The sequence below is a fragment of the Anthonomus grandis genome, chromosome 16, assembly GCF_022605725.1.
Source record: "Anthonomus grandis grandis chromosome 16, icAntGran1.3, whole genome shotgun sequence".
Lineage (NCBI taxonomy): Eukaryota > Metazoa > Arthropoda > Insecta > Coleoptera > Curculionidae > Anthonomus > Anthonomus grandis.
In genome coordinates, this window is record NC_065561.1 from 10,803,855 (window position 1) to 10,828,720 (window position 24,866).

General features: G+C 31.1%; 1 long non-coding RNA gene across 14 annotated transcripts; it reads left to right on the forward strand.

The window, feature by feature from the left end:
- The first annotated feature begins 1,809 nt into the window (after positions 1–1,809).
- Positions 1,810–24,330, forward strand: LOC126745609 (uncharacterized). 14 transcript variants are annotated; one of them, XR_007663605.1, is made up of 4 exons: positions 1,810–3,456; positions 3,618–3,759; positions 16,299–16,432; positions 16,489–17,042. It is a non-coding gene; the product is annotated as an uncharacterized LOC126745609 (long non-coding RNA). The 14 variants fall into 14 exon arrangements; XR_007663603.1 differs by lacking the exon at positions 3,618–3,759 and adding an exon at positions 16,087–16,228 and having other exon boundaries at positions 1,820–3,456; XR_007663609.1 differs by lacking the exons at positions 1,810–3,456; positions 3,618–3,759; positions 16,299–16,432; positions 16,489–17,042 and adding exons at positions 14,280–15,925; positions 23,375–23,516; positions 23,587–23,720; positions 23,777–24,330.
- Positions 24,331–24,866: the final 536 nt, after the last annotated feature.

The following is a 24,866-nucleotide window of genomic DNA, read 5'->3' on the forward strand; positions in this document are numbered from 1 at the left end:
TTATTACCAATTTGACTCTAAAATGAACAGAAACCCTATTTCTTTGCAATTTTCGATTTTCGAACAAAATCCGGGGTCAAAATGACCATTTTTTCAAAATATGCTCCGAATTCAAAATTTCTTTTTTCTAGTTAAAGAGCATTCAAAAACTAGTAAAAAAGCTTTATGACAAATTTTTCCACGATTCATACGAGTGTCACAATCTAAAGAGGAAGATCAGGTCCCATAAGAAGCAATGTAATAGGATAGGAAAAAGTGGTTTGTTTCTTGTTTTTTTTTTTTTAATTTTTATTTTAAAAGGCAATTATAATAAAATAAAAAAAATTTAAAGAAAAAAAAAACGAATAAAAAAATTTATCAACTTATTGAATTGAAGCTATGAAAGCCGTGATCTCAATAATATAGTAAAAAAAATATAAAAATACACCTTTTTTTGACACCGCATCAATGTCTTTTTTTTCTAAATTGATAAACTATTAATATAAATTTATTACCAATTTAGCAACCCCCACTAAAAGAACCCTAACTAAAATAAAACTATTATTACTATTATTTTTTTTCCAGATATTTATACCTTGTCCTAACCTTTATGCTGCTATTACTATTATTATAAATATTATCTTTCTTGTCAATGTCCTTAAACCTTAAAACACCCTTTATAATATGATTAATATAATTATAAGTAATATTTTCCTTATAAATGCCTTAAAACCTTAAAACCCCCCGTATAATTCTATTTCCATACTATTATTATCCTCATAAATGTTCCGTAATATCAATACCCTCTGTATATTTCAAATATATATTTCTTAATATTTATATTCATTTTATTTATCCTAGTAATTTATCAAGAAACCGCGTAAAATTGTCCCCATAATACTAATAATATTCATTAATAAAATAACTCATGACGTCACGAGACGAACACGACGCGTTTATAATTGTTGCCAGACATCCTCCATCCTTCTCTCAAACCGCTTTTCCTACTCTAACTCGTAGCGCAAACGGGGCCGAATTTGCCGCCACAATACCGAAAACCCCGCGGTTACGTCATCTGGCCATGTGCGACTCGATAATGACGTCGTCCGTATGCTTTTACATTGGGGCAATTTGGTGCTGGACCGCCAACTATTTTGTACCATGCGTTGGCTCCCGTGGTGTCGACGGTATGATTGGTTGATTGGAACGGCTTATTTTTGGGGGTTTTTCTTAAATAACGGCGCATTGCGGGAAAACGGTAACATTTGAAGAAAAACGGTTTTTAGTGGATTATAGCCAGATAGTGTCCGGTGATTTCAGAAAAAAAATGGTTTTCGTAGGTGTCATAGGTATGCCGGTATAAAGCGTCAAAGTTAAAAAAAGGTGTAGAGCAAAAACTGCTCTACGTAGAAGGTTGTAGAGTACGTCGAAAAATAGGATTTAAAAAGTTCTTAAAACGCTGAAAGTTTGAAGTCTCTAGGTGCCGCCGATAAAGAGTTATTAAGAAAAATAGAAAAAATCGGTCAAAAAAAGGCTCAAAAAGGGGTTTATATTTGTTAACACAGCTCACCCCGTATAATACGTAGCACCATAAATAATACCTCTATTTAATCCTAAAGGATCAAGCTTTCAAACGGTGTTAACAAAAAAAAAAAAAAAATTTTTTTAGAAGTAGAAAAAAATTTATTTTTCGAAAAATTCACTTTTTTTTTTTCGAAAAAAAAAATTTTAAGTTTGAGCTCGTTTATCTCGGAAGGAGTTTCTTTTGGAAAAAAATAGTTTTAATAAAAAAGAAAGCTACATTTACGTAGAAAAGGGCTGTTCTATTCGCATTGTCGGAAACAATACCGTTTAGGCCCCACAGCCGTTTAAGTCCGCAAGGTACCGCGCAAAAAGTTCAAAATTCATTCACAGAAAAATCCGACTTCTAAAGGGTTTATCTTAAAAAGCGCCCTTTAGGAGCTGCTTTATATAAAGGCCTTTAACGTCAATGAGTTTCAGAAAAATCGGCCCGGTCAGTTTTCCACAACGACTTAATCAAATTTTTTTCGTCAAAAAACCGTTTTTTGCCACGCCCACCCCTTCGGGGTGGGCGTGGCGAAAAATTTTTTTCACCGTTATATACTCTCATCCTTCCTACATATAACGGTAAAAACCCGAAAGAAAAATTCGCCATAGAAAAAAAGTTATTAGCGTTTTTGTGTCGAAAGTCGGAACCTCCGCCAATTTTTGTCGGTGCGTTCTTACAATACGCGAAGCGTATTGTAACAAGTAGACGCTTCGCGTCTACTTTAGTCCGTGGGGACCAGTAGAAATTTTAAAAATTTTTGTCAGTACTACAAAAAAAAATCTCCAAAATTATCCAAGGAGTGCCCTAAACACGCAGTGGGGAAGAGACCTGCCGTACCCTCATAAGGCTCTGAGTTCAAACCTTAGCCTCGGCATGGTGCTCTACCCAACTTTTTCTTTTTTTAGTACTTGGAAAACATTAACATCTATAATAAATCCAAAAATCTCATCCATTATTCTGTAAGAGACCAACATACAAAATTGACGAAACACAAAGTCACGGTCTCACAACATGTAATTAAACGGGCTACACGTGTTTCGCTCTAGTTAGAGCATCATCAGGCCTTTAGAAGCCATCCACACACTTATGCTGTAACTGATGATGCTCCAACTAGAGCGAAACACGTGTAGCCCGTTTAATTACATGTTGTGAGACCGTGACTTTGTGTTTTTCTTTGTTTTTCGTCAATCTATAGTAAATACAGAGAGAAAAGGAAAGGTCTTATTATATATTATAATCAAAAATAAATTTCATTGAAATATTACTAACTTATTTCTCGGTATCATGCTTCAGAGAACCATGATGTGTTACAATACGCTCCGCTCTTTAATTTTAGTTTAGTAGAAAATATTCTCAAAACCTACATATATCAAAATTATGTCAGGGTTCTAAAATGAATCGGTAATAAAATCGTAAACCAGATCAACATTGGAAATATTTTTAAAAAAAATGCTTTGGTCCGATTGAAAAATGTAGTATACTACCAAATAGTTACATCTATTCGGTGGCAATTAAGTTATAAAATTCTGTCTATTATTAATTTTAATAATATAAAGTGTACCCTTTAACTCTCAGCCATTATTTACAATTTAATTGTTAATTATGCCTAAAAAAATGAATTGACAACTTTGGTATTATTGGTATAAACAGCTTAATTCCTTTATGTAAAGCCACCTTAACATGTTTTTGCATAATTCTGACTCACGTTGGTTGCTATCGGGCTTAAGCCATAAAAATCGAAGAAAAAAAGAAGAAGACGAAGAGACTTTCACTTGTCATTTCAATGTCACTTTCCGGCCCACAAGCATAAACGCCACCGGCAACGGAAGTTCCCAAAATCCAAACAAATGTTGGAAGATATTTTTAAGTCTCCGCATCTTTCTTACTTTCCTATATGAAAATAAAATGTAAGTATCACAATTACACACATACAAGTTTTTTTTTTTAATTCAGTTTCATAATTACCAATTTTTAGTGAATAATCCTGAAATTTATGAAAATACATACATTTTAAGGTTATGTCATAATGTTTTGATTGTTATATTTGATTTTGTTTTTGTTATTTTAGTGGACTACACCAACAAAGGTTATGTGTTTTGCACCAGATTGAAAGCATCATAGCGAAAAACGGACCTGTCATATCTTTAAATTTTCAAAAGAGCCCCTGGAAAAAGAAAAATGAATATCTTTGCCAAGGAATAGGTACTAAGGTATTTTTACTAAATCTTTCATTTTTTTTAATACCTAAATGAGGTAATTTATAAATTTTGTTCCTTGTAGGCAAATGGATAAAAAACCTTCAGTCCATGCATTGGTATGTAATTGTTGACAAAAATACAATGAATGGCCTCACTACTTTTCCACATGCAAAGAGGTTAACCAAGGAGAAATTAAAGAAATTGTCAAAAACCTAGGTAAGTATATACTTCCAACTTATTTTTATTTATTTCAAAGCTTGATTTTTTTCAAGGTAAATACAGAATTGCTTAGTACAAACATATCTATACCCAGTACAAGTTCGTCCACTTCTTTGAAGCATGGTACTTCAAACAGAAACACTGTCAACAATTTTGTAGAAGGTGAGCCGGTGTCAAATTCCAGTAAGGGACATGATTTCAATTTTGCACCAACAGCAGAGCTAAAATTCATTTTGCCGCAAAAAACTGGAGGATGTGAAAGAAAAAAGTGCAGAAGTTAAAATTAAGTTTTTCATATGAGCACATAAAAAATAATCATGACAAAGTTCAGTTGTATACAGGTTTGACATGTAATAAATATTTTTGTAATCTTATTAAGTTAATTAGTTTTATATATTATTTAAATAATAATTGAATACTTCACATAGAATATGCAGAAATTATATGTACATATATAAATTTTTTTATTAAGATAAGGACAACATGTATTAAAGCATAACACATAATATAAACACACACGTAATATCTTCATTAAAAATTATGATTGTATGTTATGTAGCATTAGAGCCTAAAAACATTAAGGAGAATAAAGGTCGTTATTGGCAAATGACAATATTATTTTCTCTATTTCCTACATTTTTGGTGAAGGGAATAGGCTCTGCCCTAAAAAGCCAGGTTAAACCAAGAGCAAAAAAGTTTAGGTCTCATGAGTGTAAGTAAAGTAAACCTTTCTATTAAAAAGGCCATCCAAGATAAAAAAAAATATACTAAAAATATTAATGTTAATTCTTTAGCGACATCTAGGGTGGATATGCTGAATCAACTCATCAATTAATTCACTGTCGTACTGATGAAAGTTATGGCGTATTCACCAAAGTATGCAGATAATCGCTGATTTCAAAATAATTTTATTTGCGTTTTCAAATTATGCTTAAAATTCAAAACTTCTTTTTTTACCTTAAAGGCCATGCAAAACTTAGTAGAAAAGTTTATTAAGTAAATTTTCCACGATTTATACGTGCCACAAGATAAAGGGAAAAGAGGGTCCCATTTATTAGGGTATTGGGATAAGACAACTAGGTTTTTATGTCGATTTTTTTTATTTTCCATTTTTATTTTGAAAAGCAATTGTAATAAAATATAAAAAGAATTAACAGGAAAAGAATCGGTAATAAAAGAAACTATTAACGAATTGAATCGAAGCTATAGAAGCCGAGATATTAGTAAAAATGTGGGAAAAACAAAAGAAAACTGGTTTTTTCCCACGGTACAATTTTTTTTTTTTTAAATGATTATTGACAAATTTTAAAGTAAGCCCTAAACTAACAATTTCCAGTAAAAAAACTCAATAAAAAAAAAATTTTTTTTTTGGTCGAAAATCGAAAGGGGTATACCCACGAAAAATTTCGAAAAAATGATTTTTATTTTTTTCTGAATTAACTGTGAGTCTGAGAACTTTTTGTTTCAAACAAAAGTTCTCGGGAATATTACGAGGTATCCGTATGTCAAAACGAATCGGTTCTAGCTATTATAGAATCGGAGAAAATTGCAAAAAACTGTAAAACATAAATATCGAATTATCAAGAGCCCTATGGAAAAATATCAATTTTTTATTTTTCTATCCTGCACTACTTCAGAGTACCTTTAAAAAAGGTTATTACCAATTTGACTCTAAAATGAACAGAAACCCTATTTCTTTGCAATTTTCGATTTTCGAACAAAATCCGGGGTCAAAATGATCATTTTTTCAAAATATGCTCTGAATTTAAAATTTCTTTTTTCTGGTTTAAGACCATTCAAAAACTAGTAAAAAAGCTTCATGACAAATTTTTCCACGATCCATACGAGTGCCACAATATAAATAGAAAGATTAGGTCCCATAAGAATTCATGTTTGGGGATAAGAAAACCGGGTTTTTTCGTGGATTTTTTTGATTTTTCAGTTTTATTTTTGAGAGCCAATAGTAATAAAGTATTAAAAGAATTGACAGGAGAAGAATAAGAAATAAAAGAAACCATAAACGAATTGAATCGAAGCTATAGAAGCCGAGATATAAGTAAAAATGTGGGAAAAACAAAAGAAAACTTCCTTTTTCCCACCGTACAATTTTTTTTTCCTAAAATGATTAATGGCAAATTTTAAAGTAAACCGTAAACTAACAATTTCCAGTAAAAAAACTCAATAAAAAAAAAATTTTTTTTTTGGTCGAAAATCGAAAGGGGTATACCCACGAAAAATTTCGAAAAAATGATTTTTATTTTTTTCTGAATTAACTGTGAGTCTGAGAACTTTTTGTTTCAAACAAAAGTTCTCGGGAATATTACGAGATATCCGTATGTCAAAACTAATCGGTTCTAGCTATCACAGAATCGGAGAAAATTGAAAAAAACTGTAAAACATAAATATCGAATTATCAAGAGCCCTATGGCAAAATTTTAATTTTTTATTTTCCTATCCTGTACTACTTTAGAGTACCTTTAAAAAAGATTATTACCGATTTGACTCTAAAATGAACGGAAAACCTATTTCTTTGCATTTTTCGATTTTCGAACAAAATCCGGGTCAAAATGACCATTTTTTCAAAACATGCTCCGAATTCAAAATTTCTTTTTTCTGGTTAAAGACCATTCAAAAACTAGTAAAAAAGCTTTATGACAAATTTTTCCACGATCCATACGAGTGCCACAATATAAATAGAAAGATTAGGTCCCATAAGAATTCATGTTTGGGGATAAGAAAACCGGGTTTTTTCGTGGATTTTTTTGATTTTTCAGTTTTATTTTTGAGAACCAATAGTAACTGGATATAAAAAGAATTGACAGGAGAAGAATAAGGAATAAAAGAAACCATAAACGAATTGAATCAAAGCTACAGAACCCGCGATACTATAGTAAAAATGTGGGAAAAACAAAAGAAAACTGGTTTTTTCCCACCGTACAATTTTTTTTCCTAAAACGATTATTGGCAAATTTTAAAGTAAGCCCTAAACTAACAATTTCCAGTAAAAAAGCCCAATAAAAAAATAATTTTTTTTTTGGTCGAAAATCGAAAGGGGTATACCCACGAAAAATTTCGAAAAAATGGTTTTTATTTTTTTATAAATAAACTATAACTCTGATAACTTTTTGTATTAAATAAAAGTTCTTGGGTATATTAAGAGGTATTCGCCTGTCAAAACGAATTGGTTCTAGCTATTATAGAATCGGAGAAAATTGAAAAAAACTGTAAAACATAAATATCGAATTATCAAGAGCCCTATGGCAAAATTTTAATTTTTTATTTTCCTATCCTGTACTACTTTAGAGTACCTTTAAAAAAGATTATTACCGATTTGACTCTAAAATGAACGGAAAACCTATTTCTTTGCATTTTTCGATTTTCGAACAAAATCCGGGTCAAAATGACCATTTTTTCAAAATATGCTCCGAATTCAAAATTTCTTTTTTCTGGTTAAAGACCATTCAAAAACTAGTAAAAAAGCTTTATGACAAATTTTTCCACGATTCATACGAGTGTCACAATCTAAAGAGGAAAATCAGGTCCCATAAGAAGCAATGTATTAGGATAGGAAAAAGTGGTTTGTTTCTTGTTTTTTTTTTTTAATTTTTATTTTAAAAGGCAATTATAATAAAATAAAAAAAATTTAAAGAAAAAAAAAACGAATAAAAAAATTTATCAACTTATTGAATTGAAGCTATGAAAGCCGTGTCCTCAATAATATAGTAAAAAAAATATAAAAATACACCTTTTTTTGACACCGCATCAATGTCTTTTTTTTCTAAATTGATAAACTATTAATATAAATTTATTACCAATTTAGCAACCCCCACTAAAAGAACCCTAACTAAAATAAAACTATTATTACTATTATTTTTTTTCCAGATATTTATACCTTGTCCTAACCTTTATGCTGCTATTACTATTATTATAAATATTATCTTTCTTGTCAATGTCCTTAAACCTTAAAACACCCTTTATAATATGATTAATATAATTATAAGTAATATTTTCCTTATAAATGCCTTAAAACCTTAAAACCCCCCCGTATAATTCTATTTATATACTATTATTATCCTCATAAATGTTCCGTAATATCAATACCCTCTGTATATTTCAAATATATATTTCTTAATATTTATATTCATTTTATTTATCCTAGTAATTTATCAAGAAACCGCGTAAAATTGTCCCCATAATACTAATAATATTCATTAATAAAATAACTCATGACGTCACGAGACGAACACGACGCGTTTATAATTGTTGCCAGACATCCTCCATCCTTCTCTCAAACCGCTTTTCCTACTCTAACTCGTAGCGCAAACGGGGCCGAATTTGCCGCCACAATACCCCGAAAACCCCGCGCTTACGTCATCTGGCCATGTGCGACCCGATAATGACGTCGTCCGTATGCCTTTACATTGGGTCAATTTGGTGCTGGACCGCCACCGTTATTGTACCATGAGCTGGCTCCCTGTGTCTCGAGGGTATGACTGGTTGATTGGAACGGCTTATTTTTGGGGGTTTTTCTTAAATAACAGCGCATTGCGGAACAACGGTAACATTTGAAGAAAAACGGTTTTTAGTGGATTATAGCCAGATAGTGTCCGGTGATTTCAGAAAAAAAATGGTTTCCGTAGGTGTCATAGGTATGCCGGTATAAAGCGTCAAAGTTAAAAAAAGGTGTAGAGCAAAAACTGCTCTACGTAGAAGACTGTAGACTATGTCGAAAAATAGGATTTAAAAAGTTCTTAAAATGCTGAAAGTTTGAAATTTCTAGGTGCCGCCAATAAAGAGTTATTAAGAAAAGTAGAAAAAAACGGTCAAAAAAAGGCTCAAAAAGGGGTTTATATTTGTTAACACAGCTCACCCCGTATAATACGTAGCACCATGAATAATACCTCTATTTAATCCTAAAGGATTAAGCTTTCAAACGGTGTAAACAAAAAAAATTAAAAAAATTTTTTAGAAGTAGAAAAAAATTTATTTCTCGAAAAATTCACTTTTTTTTTTTCGAAAAAAAAAATTTTAAGTTTGAGCTCGTTTATCTCGGAAGGAGTTTCTTTTGGAAAAAAATAGTTAAGATAAAAAAGAAAGCTACATTTACGTAGAAAAGGGCTGTTTTATTCGCATTATCGGGAACATTACCGTTTAGGCCCCACGGCCGTTTAAGTCCGCGAGGTACCGCGCAAAAAGTTCAAAATTCATTCACAGAAAAATCCGACTTCTAAAGGGTTTATCTTAAAAAGCGCCCTTTAGGAGCTGCTTTATATAAAGGCCTTTAACGTCAATGAGTTTCAGAAAAATCGGCCCGGTCAGTTTTCCACAACGACTTAATCAAATTTTTTTTGTCAAAAAACCGTTTTTTGCCATGCCCACCCCTTCGGGGTGGGCGTGGCGAAAAAATTTTTTCACCGTTATATACTCTCATCCTTCCTACATATAACGGTAAAAACCGGAAAAACAAATTCGCGATAGAACCAAAGTTATTAGCGTTTATGTGACGCAGGGTCCGAAAATCCCTCAATTTAGCTGGATGCGTTCTTACAATACGCGAAGCGTATTGTAACAAGTAGACGCTTCGCGTCTACTTTGGTCCGTGGGGACCAGTAGAAATTTTTAAAATTTTTGTCAGTACCACAAAAAAAAATCTCTACAATAATCCAAGGAGTGCCCTAAACACGCAGTGGGGAAGAGACCTGCCGTATCCTCATAAGGCTCTGAGTTTAAACCTTAGCCTCGGCATGGTGCTCTACCCAACTTTTTCTTTTTTTTAGTACTTCGACAGAATTAACATCTATAGTAAATACAGAGAGAAAAGGGAAGGTCTCATTATCTATTATAATCAGAAATAAATTTTATTGAAATATTACTTACTTATTTCTGGGTATCATGCTTCAGAGAACCATGATGTGTTACAATACGCTCCGCTCTCAAGTAACTCGTATAAATATAACCAAAATTCAATGATACCTTCTTAGTTTATTATAATGCGCCATCTATGGTAAATACGCTAAAACAGAGTCCTCAATTATAATACACTGTTGTACTGACGAACGTTATGGCGTATTCGCCATAGTATGCAGATAATTTCATTTACGTTTTTAAATTATGCTCCAAATTCAAAATGTATTTTTTTACCTTAAAGGCCATTCAAAATTAAGTAAAAAAGTTTTATAAATAAATTTTCCACGATTTATCCGTGTCACAAGATAAAGGAAAAAGAGGGTCCCATTTATTAGAGTATTGGAAAAAGACAACCGTGTTTTTATGTCGATTTTTTTTATTTTTCAAATTTATTTTTAAAAGCTTATAGTAAATAAGATATAAAAAGAATTGACATGAGGAGAATAAGGAATAAAAGTAACCAAAAACGAAATGAATCGAAACTATAGAAGCCGAGATATAAGTAAAAATGTGGGAAAAACAAAAGAAAACTGGTTTTTTCCCACCGTACCATTTTTTTTTCCTAATATGATTATTGGCAAATTTCAAAGTAAGCCCTAAACTAACAATTTCTATTAAAAAAACCCAATAAAAAAATAATTTTTTTTTGGTCAAAAATCGAAAGGGGTATACCCACGAAAAATTTCGAAAAAATGGTTTTTAATTTTTTATAAATAAACTATAACTCTGACAACTTTTTGTATTAAATAAAAGTTCTCAGGCATATCACGAGGTATGCGTATGTCAAAATAAATCGGTTGTAGCTATCATAGAATCGGAGAAAATTGAAAAAAACTATAAAACATAAATATTGAATTATGATGAGCCCTATGGAAAAATTTTAATTTTTTATTTTTCTATCCTATACTACTTCAGAGTACCTTTAAAAAAGATTATTACCGATTTGACTCTAAAACGAACGGAAAACCTATTTCTTTGCATTTTTCGATTTTCGAACAAAATCCGGGTCAAAATGAGCATTTTTTCAAAATATGCTCCGAATTTAAAATTTCTTTTTTCTACTTAAAGACGACTTAAAAAGTAGTAAAAAAGCTTCATGACAAATTTTTCCACGATTCATACGAGTGGCACAATATAAATAGAAAGATTAGGTCCCATAAGAATTGATGTTTGGGGATAAGAAAATCGGGTTTTTTCGTGGATTTTTGTAATTTTTTAGTTTTATTTTTGAAAGCCAATACTAATTAAATATGAAAGGAGTAGACAGATGAAGAAAAAGGAGCAAAAAAACCATCAGTGAATTAAGTCGAAGCTATAGAAACCGAGATATTAATAAAAAGGTGGAAAAAACAAAAGAAAACTCGTTTTTTCCCATGATACCATTTTTTTTTCCTAAAATAATTATTGGCAAATTTTAAAGTAAACCCTAAACTAATAATGTCCAGTAAAAAAACTCAATAAAAAAATAATTTTTTTTTTGGTCAAAAATCGAAAGGGGTATACCCACGAAAAATTTCGAAAAAATGGTTTTTATTTTTTTCTAAATTAACTGTAACTCTGACAACTTTTTGTTTCAAATAAAAGTTCTTAGGAATTTTATGAGGTATCCGCATGTCAAAATAAATCGGTTCTAGCTATTATAGAATCGGAGAAAATTGAAAAAAACTGTAAAACATAAATATCGAAATATCAAGAGCCCTATGGAAAAATGTAAATTTTTTATTTTTCTATCCTACACTACTTCAGAGTACCTTTAAAAAAGATTATTACCAATTTGACTCTAAAATGAACAGAAACCCTATTTCTTTGCAATTTTCGATTTTCGAACCAAATCCGGGGTCAAAATGACCATTTTTTCAAAATATGCTCCGAATTCAAAGATTCTTTTTTCTAGCTAATGTCCATTCAAAAACTAGTGAAAAAGCCCTATGACAAAATTTTCCACGATTTATACGAGTGTCACAATATAAAGAGAAACATTAGGTCCCATAAGAATTCATGTTTGGGAATAAGAAAACCGGGTTTCTTCGTCGATTTTTTTTTATTTTTTAGGTTAATTTTTGAAAGTTAATAGTAATAAGATATCAAAAGAATTGACAGAAGAAGAATAAGAAAAAAAAAGAAACAATCAACGAATTGAATCGAAGCTATAGAAGCCGAGATATAAGTAAAAATGTGGGAAAAACAAAAGAAAACTGGTTTTTTCCCCCGTACAATTTTTTTTTCCTAAAATGATTATTGGCCGATTTTAAAGTAAGCCCTAAACTAACAATTTCCAGTAAAAAAACTCAATAAAAAAATAATTTTTTTTTGGGCGAAAATCGAAAGGGGTACACCCACGAAAAATTTCGAAAAAATGGTTTTTATTTTTTTATAAATAAACTATAACTCTGACAACTTTTTGTAATAAATAAAAGTTCTTGGGTATATTAAGAGGTATTCGCCTGTCAAAACGAATTGGTTCTAGCTATTATAGAATCGGAGAAAATTTAATAAAACTGTAAAACATAAATATCGAATTATCAAGAGTCCTATGGAAAAATGTCGATTTTTTATTTTTCTATCTTGCACTACTTCAGAGTACCTTTAAAAAAGGTTATTACCAATTTGACTCTAAAATGAACAGAAACCCTATTTCTTTGCAATTTTCGATTTTCGAACAAAATCCGGGGTCAAAATGACCATTTTTTCAAAATATGCTCCGAATTCAAAATTTCTTTTTTCTAGTTAAAGAGCATTCAAAAACTAGTAAAAAAGCTTTATGACAAATTTTTCCACGATTCATACGAGTGTCACAATCTAAAGAGGAAGATCAGGTCCCATAAGAAGCAATGTATTAGGATAGGAAAAAGTGGTTTGTTTCTTGTTTTTTTTTTTTTAATTTTTATTTTAAAAGGCAATTATAATAAAATAAAAAAAATTTAAAGAAAAAAAAAACGAATAAAAAAATTTATCAACTTATTGAATTGAAGCTATGAAAGCCGTGATCTCAATAATATAGTAAAAAAAATATAAAAATACACCTTTTTTTGACACCGCATCAATGTCTTTTTTTTCTAAATTGATAAACTATTAATATAAATTTATTACCAATTTAGCAACCCCCACTAAAAGAACCCTAACTAAAATAAAACTATTATTACTATTATTTTTTTTCCAGATATTTATACCTTGTCCTAACCTTTATGCTGCTATTACTATTATTATAAATATTATCTTTCTTGTCAATGTCCTTAAACCTTAAAACACCCTTTATAATATGATTAATATAATTATAAGTAATATTTTCCTTATAAATGCCTTAAAACCTTAAAACCCCCCGTATAATTCTATTTCCATACTATTATTATCCTCATAAATGTTCCGTAATATCAATACCCTCTGTATATTTCAAATATATATTTCTTAATATTTATATTCATTTTATTTATCCTAGTAATTTATCAAGAAACCGCGTAAAATTGTCCCCATAATACTAATAATATTCATTAATAAAATAACTCATGACGTCACGAGACGAACACGACGCGTTTATAATTGTTGCCAGACATCCTCCATCCTTCTCTCAAACCGCTTTTCCTACTCTAACTCGTAGCGCAAACGGGGCCGAATTTGCCGCCACAATACCGAAAACCCCGCGGTTACGTCATCTGGCCATGTGCGACTCGATAATGACGTCGTCCGTATGCTTTTACATTGGGGCAATTTGGTGCTGGACCGCCAACTATTTTGTACCATGCGTTGGCTCCCGTGGTGTCGACGGTATGATTGGTTGATTGGAACGGCTTATTTTTGGGGGTTTTTCTTAAATAACAGCGCATTGCGGGAAAACGGTAACATTTGAAGAAAAACGGTTTTTAGTGGATTATAGCCAGATAGTGTCCGGTGATTTCAGAAAAAAAATGGTTTTCGTAGGTGTCATAGGTATGCCGGTATAAAGCGTCAAAGTTAAAAAAAGGTGTAGAGCAAAAACTGCTCTACGTAGAAGGTTGTAGAGTACGTCGAAAAATAGGATTTAAAAAGTTCTTAAAACGCTGAAAGTTTGAAGTCTCTAGGTGCCGCCGATAAAGAGTTATTAAGAAAAATAGAAAAAATCGGTCAAAAAAAGGCTCAAAAAGGGGTTTATATTTGTTAACACAGCTCACCCCGTATAATACGTAGCACCATAAATAATACCTCTATTTAATCCTAAAGGATCAAGCTTTCAAACGGTGTTAACAAAAAAAAAAAAAAAATTTTTTTAGAAGTAGAAAAAAATTTATTTTTCGAAAAATTCACTTTTTTTTTTTCGAAAAAAAAAATTTTAAGTTTGAGCTCGTTTATCTCGGAAGGAGTTTCTTTTGGAAAAAAATAGTTTTAATAAAAAAGAAAGCTACATTTACGTAGAAAAGGGCTGTTCTATTCGCATTGTCGGAAACAATACCGTTTAGGCCCCACAGCCGTTTAAGTCCGCAAGGTACCGCGCAAAAAGTTCAAAATTCATTCACAGAAAAATCCGACTTCTAAAGGGTTTATCTTAAAAAGCGCCCTTTAGGAGCTGCTTTATATAAAGGCCTTTAACGTCAATGAGTTTCAGAAAAATCGGCCCGGTCAGTTTTCCACAACGACTTAATCAAATTTTTTTCGTCAAAAAACCGTTTTTTGCCACGCCCACCCCTTCGGGGTGGGCGTGGCGAAAAATTTTTTTCACCGTTATATACTCTCATCCTTCCTACATATAACGGTAAAAACCCGAAAGAAAAATTCGCCATAGAAAAAAAGTTATTAGCGTTTTTGTGTCGAAAGTCGGAACCTCCGCCAATTTTTGTCGGTGCGTTCTTACAATACGCGAAGCGTATTGTAACAAGTAGACGCTTCGCGTCTACTTTAGTCCGTGGGGACCAGTAGAAATTTTAAAAATTTTTGTCAGTACTACAAAAAAAAATCTCCAAAATTATCCAAGGAGTGCCCTAAACACGCAGTGGGGAAGAGACCTGCCGTACCCTCATAAGGCTCTGAGTTCAAACCTTAGCCTCGGCATGGTGCTCTACCCAACTTTTTCTTTTTTTAGTACTTGGAAAACATTAACATCTATAATAAATCCAAAAATCTCATCCATTATTCTGTAAGAGACCAACATACAAAATTGACGAAACACAAAGTCACGGTCTCACAACATGTAATTAAACGGGCTACACGTGTTTCGCTCTAGTTAGAGCATCATCAGGCCTTTAGAAGCCATCCACACACTTATGCTGTAACTGATGATGCTCCAACTAGAGCGAAACACGTGTAGCCCGTTTAATTACATGTTGTGAGACCGTGACTTTGTGTTTTTCTTTGTTTTTCGTCAATCTATAGTAAATACAGAGAGAAAAGGAAAGGTCTTATTATATATTATAATCAAAAATAAATTTCATTGAAATATTACTAACTTATTTCTCGGTATCATGCTTCAGAGAACCATGATGTGTTACAATACGCTCCGCTCTTTAATTTTAGTTTAGTAGAAAATATTCTCAAAACCTACATATATCAAAATTATGTCAGGGTTCTAAAATGAATCGGTAATAAAATCGTAAACCAGATCAACATTGGAAATATTTTTAAAAAAAATGCTTTGGTCCGATTGAAAAATGTAGTATACTACCAAATAGTTACATCTATTCGGTGGCAATTAAGTTATAAAATTCTGTCTATTATTAATTTTAATAATATAAAGTGTACCCTTTAACTCTCAGCCATTATTTACAATTTAATTGTTAATTATGCCTAAAAAAATGAATTGACAACTTTGGTATTATTGGTATAAACAGCTTAATTCCTTTATGTAAAGCCACCTTAACATGTTTTTGCATAATTCTGACTCACGTTGGTTGCTATCGGGCTTAAGCCATAAAAATCGAAGAAAAAAAGAAGAAGACGAAGAGACTTTCACTTGTCATTTCAATGTCACTTTCCGGCCCACAAGCATAAACGCCACCGGCAACGGAAGTTCCCAAAATCCAAACAAATGTTGGAAGATATTTTTAAGTCTCCGCATCTTTCTTACTTTCCTATATGAAAATAAAATGTAAGTATCACAATTACACACATACAAGTTTTTTTTTTTAATTCAGTTTCATAATTACCAATTTTTAGTGAATAATCCTGAAATTTATGAAAATACATACATTTTAAGGTTATGTCATAATGTTTTGATTGTTATATTTGATTTTGTTTTTGTTATTTTAGTGGACTACACCAACAAAGGTTATGTGTTTTGCACCAGATTGAAAGCATCATAGCGAAAAACGGACCTGTCATATCTTTAAATTTTCAAAAGAGCCCCTGGAAAAAGAAAAATGAATATCTTTGCCAAGGAATAGGTACTAAGGTATTTTTACTAAATCTTTCATTTTTTTTAATACCTAAATGAGGTAATTTATAAATTTTGTTCCTTGTAGGCAAATGGATAAAAAACCTTCAGTCCATGCATTGGTATGTAATTGTTGACAAAAATACAATGAATGGCCTCACTACTTTTCCACATGCAAAGAGGTTAACCAAGGAGAAATTAAAGAAATTGTCAAAAACCTAGGTAAGTATATACTTCCAACTTATTTTTATTTATTTCAAAGCTTGATTTTTTTCAAGGTAAATACAGAATTGCTTAGTACAAACATATCTATACCCAGTACAAGTTCGTCCACTTCTTTGAAGCATGGTACTTCAAACAGAAACACTGTCAACAATTTTGTAGAAGGTGAGCCGGTGTCAAATTCCAGTAAGGGACATGATTTCAATTTTGCACCAACAGCAGAGCTAAAATTCATTTTGCCGCAAAAAACTGGAGGATGTGAAAGAAAAAAGTGCAGAAGTTAAAATTAAGTTTTTCATATGAGCACATAAAAAATAATCATGACAAAGTTCAGTTGTATACAGGTTTGACATGTAATAAATATTTTTGTAATCTTATTAAGTTAATTAGTTTTATATATTATTTAAATAATAATTGAATACTTCACATAGAATATGCAGAAATTATATGTACATATATAAATTTTTTTATTAAGATAAGGACAACATGTATTAAAGCATAACACATAATATAAACACACACGTAATATCTTCATTAAAAATTATGATTGTATGTTATGTAGCATTAGAGCCTAAAAACATTAAGGAGAATAAAGGTCGTTATTGGCAAATGACAATATTATTTTCTCTATTTCCTACATTTTTGGTGAAGGGAATAGGCTCTGCCCTAAAAAGCCAGGTTAAACCAAGAGCAAAAAAGTTTAGGTCTCATGAGTGTAAGTAAAGTAAACCTTTCTATTAAAAAGGCCATCCAAGATAAAAAAAAATATACTAAAAATATTAATGTTAATTCTTTAGCGACATCTAGGGTGGATATGCTGAATCAACTCATCAATTAATTCACTGTCGTACTGATGAAAGTTATGGCGTATTCACCAAAGTATGCAGATAATCGCTGATTTCAAAATAATTTTATTTGCGTTTTCAAATTATGCTTAAAATTCAAAACTTCTTTTTTTACCTTAAAGGCCATGCAAAACTTAGTAGAAAAGTTTATTAAGTAAATTTTCCACGATTTATACGTGCCACAAGATAAAGGGAAAAGAGGGTCCCATTTATTAGGGTATTGGGATAAGACAACTAGGTTTTTATGTCGATTTTTTTTATTTTCCATTTTTATTTTGAAAAGCAATTGTAATAAAATATAAAAAGAATTAACAGGAAAAGAATCGGTAATAAAAGAAACTATTAACGAATTGAATCGAAGCTATAGAAGCCGAGATATTAGTAAAAATGTGGGAAAAACAAAAGAAAACTGGTTTTTTCCCACGGTACAATTTTTTTTTTTTTAAATGATTATTGACAAATTTTAAAGTAAGCCCTAAACTAACAATTTCCAGTAAAAAAACTCAATAAAAAAAAAATTTTTTTTTTGGTCGAAAATCGAAAGGGGTATACCCACGAAAAATTTCGAAAAAATGATTTTTATTTTTTTCTGAATTAACTGTGAGTCTGAGAACTTTTTGTTTCAAACAAAAGTTCTCGGGAATATTACGAGGTATCCGTATGTCAAAACGAATCGGTTCTAGCTATTATAGAATCGGAGAAAATTGCAAAAAACTGTAAAACATAAATATCGAATTATCAAGAGCCCTATGGAAAAATATCAATTTTTTATTTTTCTATCCTGCACTACTTCAGAGTACCTTTAAAAAAGGTTATTACCAATTTGACTCTAAAATGAACAGAAACCCTATTTCTTTGCAATTTTCGATTTTCGAACAAAATCCGGGGTCAAAATGATCATTTTTTCAAAATATGCTCTGAATTTAAAATTTCTTTTTTCTGGTTTAAGACCATTCAAAAACTAGTAAAAAAGCTTCATGACAAATTTTTCCACGATCCATACGAGTGCCACAATATAAATAGAAAGATTAGGTCCCATAAGAATTCATGTTTGGGGATAAGAAAACCGGGTTTTTTCGTGGATTTTTTTGATTTTTCAGTTTTATTTTTGAGAGCCAATAGTAATAAAGTATTAAAAGAATTGACAGGAGAAGAATAAGAAATAAAAGAAACCATAAACGAATTGAATCGAAGCTATAGAAGCCGAGATATAAGTAAAAATGTGGGAAAAACAAAAGAAAACTTCCTTTTTCCCACCGTACAATTTTTTTTTCCTAAAATGATTAATGGCAAATTTTAAAGTAAACCGTAAACTAACAATTTCCAGTAAAAAAACTCAATAAAAAAAAAATTTTTTTTTTGGTCGAAAATCGAAAGGGGTATACCCACGAAAAATTTCGAAAAAATGATTTTTATTTTTTTCTGAATTAACTGTGAGTCTGAGAACTTTTTGTTTCAAACAAAAGTTCTCGGGAATATTACGAGATATCCGTATGTCAAAACTAATCGGTTCTAGCTATCACAGAATCGGAGAAAATTGAAAAAAACTGTAAAACATAAATATCGAATTATCAAGAGCCCTATGGCAAAATTTTAATTTTTTATTTTCCTATCCTGTACTACTTTAGAGTACCTTTAAAAAAGATTATTACCGATTTGACTCTAAAATGAACGGAAAACCTATTTCTTTGCATTTTTCGATTTTCGAACAAAATCCGGGTCAAAATGACCATTTTTTCAAAACATGCTCCGAATTCAAAATTTCTTTTTTCTGGTTAAAGACCATTCAAAAACTAGTAAAAAAGCTTTATGACAAATTTTTCCACGATCCATACGAGTGCCACAATATAAATAGAAAGATTAGGTCCCATAAGAATTCATGTTTGGGGATAAGAAAACCGGGTTTTTTCGTGGATTTTTTTGATTTTTCAGTTTTATTTTTGAGAACCAATAGTAACTGGATATAAAAAGAATTGACAGGAGAAGAATAAGGAATAAAAGAAACCATAAACGAATTGAATCAAAGCTACAGAACCCGCGATACTATAGTAAAAATGTGGGAAAAACAAAAGAAAACTGGTTTTTTCCCACCGTACAATTTTTTTTCCTAAAACGATTATTGGCAAATTTTAAAGTAAGCCCTAAACTAACAATTTCCAGTAAAAAAGCCCAATAAAAAAATAATTTTTTTTTTGGTCGAAAATCGAAAGGGGTATACCCACGAAAAATTTCGAAAAAATGGTTTTTATTTTTTTATAAATAAACTATAACTCTGATAACTTTTTGTATTAAATAAAAGTTCTTGGGTATATTAAGAGGTATTCGCCTGTCAAAACGAATTGGTTCTAGCTATTATAGAATCGGAGAAAATTGAAAAAAACTGTAAAACATAAATATCGAATTATCAAGAGCCCTATGGCAAAATTTTAATTTTTTATTTTCCTATCCTGTACTACTTTAGAGTACCTTTAAAAAAGATTATTACCGATTTGACTCTAAAATGAACGGAAAACCTATTTCTTTGCATTTTTCGATTTTCGAACAAAATCCGGGTCAAAATGACCATTTTTTCAAAATATGCTCCGAATTCAAAATTTCTTTTTTCTGGTTAAAGACCATTCAAAAACTAGTAAAAAAGCTTTATGACAAATTTTTCCACGATTCATACGAGTGTCACAATCTAAAGAGGAAAATCAGGTCCCATAAGAAGCAATGTATTAGGATAGGAAAAAGTGGTTTGTTTCTTGTTTTTTTTTTTTAATTTTTATTTTAAAAGGCAATTATAATAAAATAAAAAAAATTTAAAGAAAAAAAAAACGAATAAAAAAATTTATCAACTTATTGAATTGAAGCTATGAAAGCCGTGTCCTCAATAATATAGTAAAAAAAATATAAAAATACACCTTTTTTTGACACCGCATCAATGTCTTTTTTTTCTAAATTGATAAACTATTAATATAAATTTATTACCAATTTAGCAACCCCCACTAAAAGAACCCTAACTAAAATAAAACTATTATTACTATTATTTTTTTTCCAGATATTTATACCTTGTCCTAACCTTTATGCTGCTATTACTATTATTATAAATATTATCTTTCTTGTCAATGTCCTTAAACCTTAAAACACCCTTTATAATATGATTAATATAATTATAAGTAATATTTTCCTTATAAATGCCTTAAAACCTTAAAACCCCCCCGTATAATTCTATTTATATACTATTATTATCCTCATAAATGTTCCGTAATATCAATACCCTCTGTATATTTCAAATATATATTTCTTAATATTTATATTCATTTTATTTATCCTAGTAATTTATCAAGAAACCGCGTAAAATTGTCCCCATAATACTAATAATATTCATTAATAAAATAACTCATGACGTCACGAGACGAACACGACGCGTTTATAATTGTTGCCAGACATCCTCCATCCTTCTCTCAAACCGCTTTTCCTACTCTAACTCGTAGCGCAAACGGGGCCGAATTTGCCGCCACAATACCCCGAAAACCCCGCGCTTACGTCATCTGGCCATGTGCGACCCGATAATGACGTCGTCCGTATGCCTTTACATTGGGTCAATTTGGTGCTGGACCGCCACCGTTATTGTACCATGAGCTGGCTCCCTGTGTCTCGAGGGTATGACTGGTTGATTGGAACGGCTTATTTTTGGGGGTTTTTCTTAAATAACAGCGCATTGCGGAACAACGGTAACATTTGAAGAAAAACGGTTTTTAGTGGATTATAGCCAGATAGTGTCCGGTGATTTCAGAAAAAAAATGGTTTCCGTAGGTGTCATAGGTATGCCGGTATAAAGCGTCAAAGTTAAAAAAAGGTGTAGAGCAAAAACTGCTCTACGTAGAAGACTGTAGACTATGTCGAAAAATAGGATTTAAAAAGTTCTTAAAATGCTGAAAGTTTGAAATTTCTAGGTGCCGCCAATAAAGAGTTATTAAGAAAAGTAGAAAAAAACGGTCAAAAAAAGGCTCAAAAAGGGGTTTATATTTGTTAACACAGCTCACCCCGTATAATACGTAGCACCATGAATAATACCTCTATTTAATCCTAAAGGATTAAGCTTTCAAACGGTGTAAACAAAAAAAATTAAAAAAATTTTTTAGAAGTAGAAAAAAATTTATTTCTCGAAAAATTCACTTTTTTTTTTTCGAAAAAAAAAATTTTAAGTTTGAGCTCGTTTATCTCGGAAGGAGTTTCTTTTGGAAAAAAATAGTTAAGATAAAAAAGAAAGCTACATTTACGTAGAAAAGGGCTGTTTTATTCGCATTATCGGGAACATTACCGTTTAGGCCCCACGGCCGTTTAAGTCCGCGAGGTACCGCGCAAAAAGTTCAAAATTCATTCACAGAAAAATCCGACTTCTAAAGGGTTTATCTTAAAAAGCGCCCTTTAGGAGCTGCTTTATATAAAGGCCTTTAACGTCAATGAGTTTCAGAAAAATCGGCCCGGTCAGTTTTCCACAACGACTTAATCAAATTTTTTTTGTCAAAAAACCGTTTTTTGCCATGCCCACCCCTTCGGGGTGGGCGTGGCGAAAAAATTTTTTCACCGTTATATACTCTCATCCTTCCTACATATAACGGTAAAAACCGGAAAAACAAATTCGCGATAGAACCAAAGTTATTAGCGTTTATGTGACGCAGGGTCCGAAAATCCCTCAATTTAGCTGGATGCGTTCTTACAATACGCGAAGCGTATTGTAACAAGTAGACGCTTCGCGTCTACTTTAGTCCGTGGGGACCAGTAGAAATTTTAAAAATTTTTGTCAGTACTACAAAAAAAAATCTCCAAAATTATCCAAGGAGTGCCCTAAACACGCAGTGGGGAAGAGACCTGCCGTACCCTCATAAGGCTCTGAGTTCAAACCTTAGCCTCGGCATGGTGCTCTACCCAACTTTTTCTTTTTTTAGTACTTGGAAAACATTAACATCTATAATAAATCCAAAAATCTCATCCATTATTCTGTAAGAGACCAACATACAAAATTGACGAAACACAAAGTCACGGTCTCACAACATGTAATTAAACGGGCTACACGTGTTTCGCTCTAGTTAGAGCATCATCAGGCCTTTAGAAGCCATCCACACACTTATGCTGTAACTGATGATGCTCCAACTAGAGCGAAACACGTGTAGCCCGTTTAATTACATGTTGTGAGACCGTGACTTTGTGTTTTTCTTTGTTTTTCGTCAATCTATAGTAAATACAGAGAGAAAAGGAAAGGTCTTATTATATATTATAATCAAAAATAAATTTCATTGAAATATTACTAACTTATTTCTCGGTATCATGCTTCAGAGAACCATGATGTGTTACAATACGCTCCGCTCTTTAATTTTAGTTTAGTAGAAAATATTCTCAAAACCTACATATATCAAAATTATGTCAGGGTTCTAAAATGAATCGGTAATAAAATCGTAAACCAGATCAACATTGGAAATATTTTTAAAAAAAATGCTTTGGTCCGATTGAAAAATGTAGTATACTACCAAATAGTTACATCTATTCGGTGGCAATTAAGTTATAAAATTCTGTCTATTATTAATTTTAATAATATAAAGTGTACCCTTTAACTCTCAGCCATTATTTACAATTTAATTGTTAATTATGCCTAAAAAAATGAATTGACAACTTTGGTATTATTGGTATAAACAGCTTAATTCCTTTATGTAAAGCCACCTTAACATGTTTTTGCATAATTCTGACTCACGTTGGTTGCTATCGGGCTTAAGCCATAAAAATCGAAGAAAAAAAGAAGAAGACGAAGAGACTTTCACTTGTCATTTCAATGTCACTTTCCGGCCCACAAGCATAAACGCCACCGGCAACGGAAGTTCCCAAAATCCAAACAAATGTTGGAAGATATTTTTAAGTCTCCGCATCTTTCTTACTTTCCTATATGAAAATAAAATGTAAGTATCACAATTACACACATACAAGTTTTTTTTTTTAATTCAGTTTCATAATTACCAATTTTTAGTGAATAATCCTGAAATTTATGAAAATACATACATTTTAAGGTTATGTCATAATGTTTTGATTGTTATATTTGATTTTGTTTTTGTTATTTTAGTGGACTACACCAACAAAGGTTATGTGTTTTGCACCAGATTGAAAGCATCATAGCGAAAAACGGACCTGTCATATCTTTAAATTTTCAAAAGAGCCCCTGGAAAAAGAAAAATGAATATCTTTGCCAAGGAATAGGTACTAAGGTATTTTTACTAAATCTTTCATTTTTTTTAATACCTAAATGAGGTAATTTATAAATTTTGTTCCTTGTAGGCAAATGGATAAAAAACCTTCAGTCCATGCATTGGTATGTAATTGTTGACAAAAATACAATGAATGGCCTCACTACTTTTCCACATGCAAAGAGGTTAACCAAGGAGAAATTAAAGAAATTGTCAAAAACCTAGGTAAGTATATACTTCCAACTTATTTTTATTTATTTCAAAGCTTGATTTTTTTCAAGGTAAATACAGAATTGCTTAGTACAAACATATCTATACCCAGTACAAGTTCGTCCACTTCTTTGAAGCATGGTACTTCAAACAGAAACACTGTCAACAATTTTGTAGAAGGTGAGCCGGTGTCAAATTCCAGTAAGGGACATGATTTCAATTTTGCACCAACAGCAGAGCTAAAATTCATTTTGCCGCAAAAAACTGGAGGATGTGAAAGAAAAAAGTGCAGAAGTTAAAATTAAGTTTTTCATATGAGCACATAAAAAATAATCATGACAAAGTTCAGTTGTATACAGGTTTGACATGTAATAAATATTTTTGTAATCTTATTAAGTTAATTAGTTTTATATATTATTTAAATAATAATTGAATACTTCACATAGAATATGCAGAAATTATATGTACATATATAAATTTTTTTATTAAGATAAGGACAACATGTATTAAAGCATAACACATAATATAAACACACACGTAATATCTTCATTAAAAATTATGATTGTATGTTATGTAGCATTAGAGCCTAAAAACATTAAGGAGAATAAAGGTCGTTATTGGCAAATGACAATATTATTTTCTCTATTTCCTACATTTTTGGTGAAGGGAATAGGCTCTGCCCTAAAAAGCCAGGTTAAACCAAGAGCAAAAAAGTTTAGGTCTCATGAGTGTAAGTAAAGTAAACCTTTCTATTAAAAAGGCCATCCAAGATAAAAAAAAATATACTAAAAATATTAATGTTAATTCTTTAGCGACATCTAGGGTGGATATGCTGAATCAACTCATCAATTAATTCACTGTCGTACTGATGAAAGTTATGGCGTATTCACCAAAGTATGCAGATAATCGCTGATTTCAAAATAATTTTATTTGCGTTTTCAAATTATGCTTAAAATTCAAAACTTCTTTTTTTACCTTAAAGGCCATGCAAAACTTAGTAGAAAAGTTTATTAAGTAAATTTTCCACGATTTATACGTGCCACAAGATAAAGGGAAAAGAGGGTCCCATTTATTAGGGTATTGGGATAAGACAACTAGGTTTTTATGTCGATTTTTTTTATTTTCCATTTTTATTTTGAAAAGCAATTGTAATAAAATATA